Consider the following 7737-nt stretch of genomic DNA (forward strand, 5'->3'; position numbering starts at 1 on the left):
TATATAATATCAAGTTGATATTGCCCAGCCCTATTACCAAGCTATTTAAGGAATCACCATAAACTTTTGATTAAACGGGCAGCCACTTTTTCCCCCTCATCCTGTCTGGCAGATGGCACAGATGCAGAAACTCAAACCGCAAGGTTCAGAAAGTTTCTACCCACAAGCCATATGGCAATTCAACAGATAATTCAGATATCACGACACTGCAGGTTAGGTTGCTAATCATCCATACACTCACCAATGCTCTCATCTGCCATGTGATTGTGTGATGGTATTGTTATTGTGTCATCTCCCATCATTGTGCAGTGTTACTTTGTGTTGCTGTTGCCGTTATTGTATGATACTGATATTAATATAGTTATTCTTTGTTAACATTCTGTCAACTGGCAGGAGTAACATGAGTAAACATCTCACAGAACTAAGTACACATGACAAACTTGAACGTGACTTCTCTTCACCTTTTCATAAACACTGGATTTGCAGCAAACAAAAGGATCACAAGCCAGAAAGGGTCCATCACACAATGAAAAAATCAAAATTCATATAATGAGAAAAATACTGAGGATTTCCAGCTTGAACTTATTCTATTCCCTGCAGACGAAAAACATCCTTCTCAATAAATACAAAGGGTGGAAATATTTTTGTCAAACGAAAGACCAGGGTCCTGTATCACAAAGCAAGATTTCTGGCTTAGCCGAATAACTTATCAAACTTAAGGTAGTTTGGACTAAATGTCAGTGAATGAATGAAGTCTATTTAAACTGGGGTTTCATAAATCCGACAAGGTATTTAGCTAACCAACAAACCTTGCTTTGTGATACAGCCCCTATTCTCACAAACAAGTGTACGCTACTTCCTCTGGATGCATTTTCCGTTTGTTAACTGCAAATAAAGGAATTCCCCCAACAAAATTTAAGACCCATGCAAAGCAGAGGATAAATTGATATCATTATATTAAAAAAAAAAAAATCCCTACGAATTTAGCCAATCACCCACTTGGCAGGTAACCTCACCCAGAGCTATACCCAAAAGGTAAAGTACAGCAGTGAATGTGTAACAAGTGCCACAAGATTAAGCCATAAAATGGCAAACTAATAATCGAATTAACACAAGTGTTTCACAATATTACAGTAAGCGATTTTAAAATGGAATTCAATTAGGCAAAGCCAAGATGGCAGCCCAACCCAACTTAATTTTACCCTGATTAAAAAATAACTGCATTAGTGAAACAGCAGAAAATGTACATTTTAATGTAATTATTTTTTGGTAAGATGGGAGTAATTCACTGATGGGTGACGCAGAGACCCCACCCACAACACACCCACAACACGCCCCCACAAGTTTCATTTCCAGTATCAGCAAGTCAACGTTCCTATATCCGCCACCTTCCGTCTCCTTCAGACCTGGATTTGAAACGCGGCCCAATACCATGAGTGTTACACAGTTGTAACATTAATTCAAAGTAGGCTTGGAAAGACGAGCAGCGTGTTGAAATACGGGGGCCATCTCTGAGACACCCTCATAACGGAGCGCACTTAAACACCATGCCACCCTGGATTGCACTGCGGCACCAGCAGCATAGGAGAAATGCCAAGGGACGAGAAGCCATCCTGACCATCCACCCTTCTTCATGTCCTTGGCCAATGGAGAAGTGACTATAGCTAAGGCACTCAGCATTTGCTAAAAAGAAGAGTAGATCATCTACCCATATCACCTGAAAGCAGTGGAAAGCAGTGACATCCATCCACACGCACAAACACACACCAGAAAACACACAGAAACAAAACCTAGCCAGCCTTTCATAGTAACAAATGACTGATGACAAATTTCCATCAGTTACCTCAAAAACACAGATGCGTACATGGTTCCGGAAATGCTAGGAAGTATTTAAAGAATTAAAACTCAATAAAATCGAAACTTGAAAATTTGCACTAGTCCTGACAAGTATAGCAGTCAACAAATGTAAATAAAATGTTCCTCTTACATAATTCAACATTTAGGTCTAATTTGTAGTCAAAAAGCATTCATTTAAAATGATTCAGAATTACAGGAGCCAAGTATTACTGACTGTCGGGTACTTATAGCTTTAGGGAAAAAATATACTATAGAAACAATGGAGTACTAATTACTAAAGGAATGAAATAACAAAATATTTCTGGTTAGTGAAGCGTTTTTCCTGGAAGTATCATGAGAGATTAAATTCTCCAAGTTTGTTGCCTGCATCTTATAATTCATATTTCTCCTGTCTTTCAGCTAGTTAGTTACGCAAGTTTCACTGGGGCCATGAGGTCTGCAGAAATGAAAGGAGGGCCCATTTCATTAAAACTCTCTATGCTGCATGCTTGGTGCTTAGGAATAAAGAAAAGTTAAACATAAACCATTGTACAACGAGGAAAAACAACCTGAATCCCTTAGTAGGCTTAGTCTACTCTAATTACACAGTCAAATACGCAAGTCTTGAAGTAAATTTTACTGTCTTTTCACCCCAGGAACACTAAAACTCAGCTTTACTTCTGTGTTCCCACCTGACATAACAGCATAGAAGCGACATATAAGCCACCAGGCTTTTCTGAACAAAGGCCCGGGGGGGGCACTGTATCTGTCCTATAGAATAAACAAACCGAGTGTAGATTTATATATAGCTCTGGACATGTATAGCTTGTATATTTACCTACGTATATTTCATCACTGTCGCTTCCCCTCACATTTACACAAAAACTTTTTTATGTACAAAACACACCTTTTTACCAAGGCAAAACCACGTCTGCTTAATATCCATTTCCTCAAAATATTATTGACGTCATACTGCTCACATCATGTACCTGTTAACCCATGAACTAATGCAAACTATTGCAGGGTTTACATTGGGATGCTATGGAGATAGGTCCCCTTTCCACTTCAGCACCTCACACCAACTCCCTGCACAAGCCTGCGTCCACCACATCCTCCAATCAGTCAGACTATCGGCTCCTCTCAGGGCCACTCAATGCACTACCATTCAGGGGCCTCATACCGAACCAATACATGGCCTAAGTCCACAAAAGCAAAAAAGATTAGCTAGAAAAGCAAAAGCAGTCAAATTTTTATATGCTGCTGCTGCTAAATGTCTGTAGATGTTACAATGGCAGACAAGTACATCCCAGGGAACAAGATCAAGATCAACAATCCTTAATAATTTCTCATTGAAGATAAAAACCAGTGTTTCAACTCCTCAATATTTTGAACTTATGTTCTATTTCTATTCGCGTAAACAATAATGGCACTGTATAAAAAGCCATTCAGATATTGTGTGTATATCGTTGTGGGTGACTGCTGTACAGGATAAAGCCATCAAACAGAAAAGTTCCCCATTCCCATCCGCATCCTCTTACTTTGATGGCACCGTCAGCATGGCCTGCTTTGCATATTCTTCCCCTTAGGAACACGAGTGGACAGCAAGGAACTTGCTGACTCAGGCTAGCGTCCATCCCTCTCACTCTCACAACAGCGCGGATGGAGAAGGGCCCCTTTGTCATGCAAAGCGCCCACTTCCCTCCCCAGTAACCGCCGTCACTCCCTGCTACTCAAACAGTATGAAGAATCCCAGCGTAAATGCAGTCACATGGGGAGGCATGCGCTCACTTATTTGTTATAAGAAATCAGAATGCTCTGAAAGAAATCATGTTTTATACTATATATTACACAGACACACATACGAAATACACATACACATATATATATATATATACACACAAACTCAGACACACACACACACGCATATATATACACACTCATACTCACACACACACACATATATATATACACACTCATACTCACACACACACAAGCATGTTGAGCACAAACTGGCACTAACGCAGCTACTTACCTGCCTGCCCATCTGCACCAAACAAGCAGATCACTTGTGAATTAAAACGTTTTGTAACAGAATACGAATCACACCAAATAACTACAGGAAAAAAACAGAAGCCATAATCCTTCCATCTTCCTCAACCTGGCCAGGGTCACGGGAGTGTGGGAGGGTGGGGGTGGGGATATGGAGCCAATTTCTGGAGCATATAGGGCACAAGACACATTCTAAATAGGATGCCAGTCCGTCACATGACACACAAAAAAGGCAATTTATAAACTCAATTTAACCTACAATTGCATGTCTAGAATAAACATGTGATACGGGGAAAACACGAGAGTACACAGACCAGGGCTTGAATATTAGAGGTGTGAAACAGGGTTACTGACTGAGCCACTATACTGCCCCAGAGACAATCAGATAATACAGAAAGCATTTAAACTTAAAATGGAACAAGGAAGGAAAAATGGCTTCCAAAGCCTCAAAATCCAGCTATACCTGTTCCTGTGGAATCTATGCTAACATGAATTATTCTCTATAGCAGATGCTTTAGAAGGACAAGCGACAACCCAAGCAGCCGTACGCCACAGAAACTTGACCTCTCCTATTAACAGTCTCCGCTTACCTTGCCGTGAAGTGACACATCGATCACTTGCTATACAAACTCTTATATCCCCCCCCCCTCCGCGCGCGCACACACACACATTATCCCATTAAAACATCGCATGGCACTAATTGCTGCCTGATTTCTTCCCATTACCTCCACAAAGCCATTTTGCTATAAACGCACATCAAACCCGGGAAATTAAATATTGCGCCTATAAATAAAACACGAACAAATTTAGGTCGCGTCATATTTTGGCATTTCGGGAAAAAATGACTAATGGCACATTATTTAAAGAAAACAAAGGAAAACATTACACACTCCCCGCCAAACCAGATATTCGTGAATTTTACGGACCTGGTTATGCTGCTGGATGTCAAAAGAAGTAAAAAAATATCCGCCGGCTTATAGACATGTAATAAACGCAAACTGTAATTAATTATTTTCTTCCTTCAAAAGTACGTTTCAAATAGAATACACCAACCATTAACAAATATCACACCCATGCTCGTTTCGAATAAACAAAACATAGATGCACACAAACACTGTGCGTGTTGTTCAGTCGGCAGCAATTCAATAGACAGCTTCGGAATTAAAGTGCTTGGTGTAAAGTCTACTAAAGTCAAGATAAGAGCAGAGAAGAAAAAAGACAAGCGTAAAATATTCCCACTGTTTATTGTACGGGTATGGAGTGCAGGAAGCACCTGCTGCCGGGGGTCGTGAAAGCAGACCATCGGACGAGCCGAGCACTTCCTCTATCAGCCAGATTACTGCGAACGACAATCGGGAACTGAACAGACAAGGAACACTTGATGAAACGAGGTCTCCAGTCGCTATTTTATGGGAAGAAGGTCACCTATGATGACGGAGGACTTCTTCACTTTGGAGGTGGCGGTAGCGGGGACCCCTTTCAAAGCTTCCCACGCTATTTTATTGAGTCACCCGTCGCTCTGTCCCACTCATGTATCCTTCCAAAAAACCGCATATTTCCTCTATACAACTAGTTAAAGGCGGGTTACACGGTAAACAGCGCTGGTTAAGAAGTTCAGCGGCACCCCACTTGGAGATGAGACCGGAGCTATTTACAGTCTTCGCACAGCAACGGCAAATCCAGCTCTGATCCCCGCAGCTACGGAGCCCATCCGGCAGGCTGGGAAGTTTTGTTTCAGGCTGCTCTTACGGGCTAATACTCGCCCATCGCTTACAACGCGGCCAGCATGGAGCTAAAGCTGGGGGGGGACTCGGCGCAGTGCGAGCTGAGAAGCTCGTCCTCGTCCATGTGGGCTTTTCCTTTACGGGGAAGCTGGGCTGTGAAGGGGGACAGGACGGTGCGGGTCGCCCTCAACTTGGATAGGCAACGCTGGACGGCAAAAGGCCACCGGAGACACTTGACGTATTGACGGTCCAAAAGAAAGACAAGAAAAACTTCCAGGAAACTTAAGCAAGCCTTTAAAAACATGACTGTTACAGAGAATTAGACAAAAGTTGCCGGCCCGCTACCGTGGCGACCCCCTTTCCCAAGGCGCCCGCCCGCAGATTTATGCTGGCATTCTTGCCAAATGCAGCGGTTTTTCTCTCGGTACAAGCGGCTGATAAATAATTCAAGTCTGCCGTAGGAGCCCGCATCAGAGATGCTCCCACGACTGCGGGCTTTTAAAAAATAAGCCTATAAAAAAAATCCAACGGCGTGACTGCAGCCATCACACCGGACGAATGACGAAGATAACCGGCGTGTGACACTTTCGCAGGGCGATCACCGTACTGTATACACACACATCCATCCATCCATCCATCCATGCATGCATGCATGCGTACATACGTGCGCGCGTTAGCCGCCGCTAACAGCCTGCCGTAGTGTTACCGGAGGTTATCTTATTCAGTCTCCGCTGTCCTCCCACTGAAAGCATTTTTATAACAAAAACAACATCACCGCAGAGCAACTTCCTCACAAAGTGCCACCAGAATTATGTGTAACACGCTCGTTTCCCCAAAATTTCACCACATTTAGCAGCAAGCCAGAAGTATTACGCGTATTTAATTACCTCGGTCGAGCTACTCCGGTCCCCGTTTAACGTCACCTCCAGTCAGGCAGCCCCGTCTCTCTCTCTCTCGCTCTCCCACACGCTCTCTCTCGTCTCCCCCCCCACCCCCCCAACTGGTTAGCGCGTAGACCTGGTCACATGACGCGCTCGGCGCAGCCGATTGGTGGACGCGCAGCCGATGAGGTTGTTGACACGCCACTCCCCCTTGCACCTGCAACGGCCGAGCCGGTGGGACTGGAGTGCGATCGCCGTGATCGCTGTGGCCGGACTCGGTGCGCGGTACCTGGCCGTTGGTGCCGGTGGCCCGCGGGGGCGAAGCGATGCGCGACGGAAACCGCTGCGGAATACGATTACAGGGCGGATGGTGCAACTAGGGGACAGAAGAAGAACATGTTTATTCACACATTCAAACTAGACATATAAAGCCGCATAGCTGTTATCTTTATCTATAATCATTTACAATTATATATCTTTTTTTTTCGTTTCATTTATATATCCGGTTTCCCCCAGTTTTATTCTTTTATATTCTCCTGTATCAATATTTTTTTAGGCCTATTAATTTTTCCACCTAGAGAACATTCTCTATTTGAAACATTTCTTAAACGCCATACCATATTGGAGTACTTCGAAGCACACATTTGGAGGTCATGTATGAATTCTTTAACTGAGATAATTATTCAGAATGTTCTGCTTCTGTAATTTCGACATGAAACGTTTGATAGTTTCAGGGAACGTCATTTTAGAATGTAAAATGCGTCTTGTTCTCTAACTGGGTTTGATACCTACTGAGTTTATGTGACTCAACCTTTGGATAGTCATTGATATTGATTCCGTCATCCACACCAAATCCATCCTTATTTTCCATCTTTTTCTTGGCATTGCCGATTCCTGTGCAGATCGTAATACCCACTAGAAGAAATCACTAGACCTACTTGTCACTATTTCTTTGTCCCATGTCCAATATTGTAATGGAGGAATTGGTCAATTATGAAATGTTTCTAAGACCAAAACGGTCAAACATCAATTTTCCTTTTCTGCTTCACCTTCTTGCATGCAATATTTTTTGGAATTTCTGCTGTGCAAAAATGACCTCGTGTTTCTCCATGAAATTACTGGAATGAACTACAAGAACGCAATGACTATGAAATGTTGAAATGAAAAGCGATAGCATACGTATCTATCCATTCATTTCCCACACTGTTTATCCAGGACAGGGTCTGTGAGCCAGGAGCCTATCCCAG

The 7737-nt window shown here is 42.9% G+C and overlaps 1 protein-coding gene across 5 annotated transcripts in view; it reads right to left on the bottom strand.

Annotated features, from left to right (window-relative positions):
• LOC125745953 (spermatid perinuclear RNA binding protein) overlaps window positions 1-6590 on the bottom strand; it is a 51534-nt gene extending 44944 nt beyond the window's left edge. For 3 of the 5 annotated variants that reach the window (XM_049019295.1, XM_049019289.1, XM_049019296.1), the window contains exon 1: window positions 6497-6590. The gene's annotated coding sequence lies outside the window, so the exon portion shown is untranslated. The other 2 variants (XM_049019292.1, XM_049019291.1) reach the window with 2 other exon arrangements.
• Between the last annotated feature and the right edge of the window lie 1147 nt (window positions 6591-7737).

The sequence above is a fragment of the Brienomyrus brachyistius genome, chromosome 7, assembly GCF_023856365.1.
Source record: "Brienomyrus brachyistius isolate T26 chromosome 7, BBRACH_0.4, whole genome shotgun sequence".
Lineage (NCBI taxonomy): Eukaryota > Metazoa > Chordata > Actinopteri > Osteoglossiformes > Mormyridae > Brienomyrus > Brienomyrus brachyistius.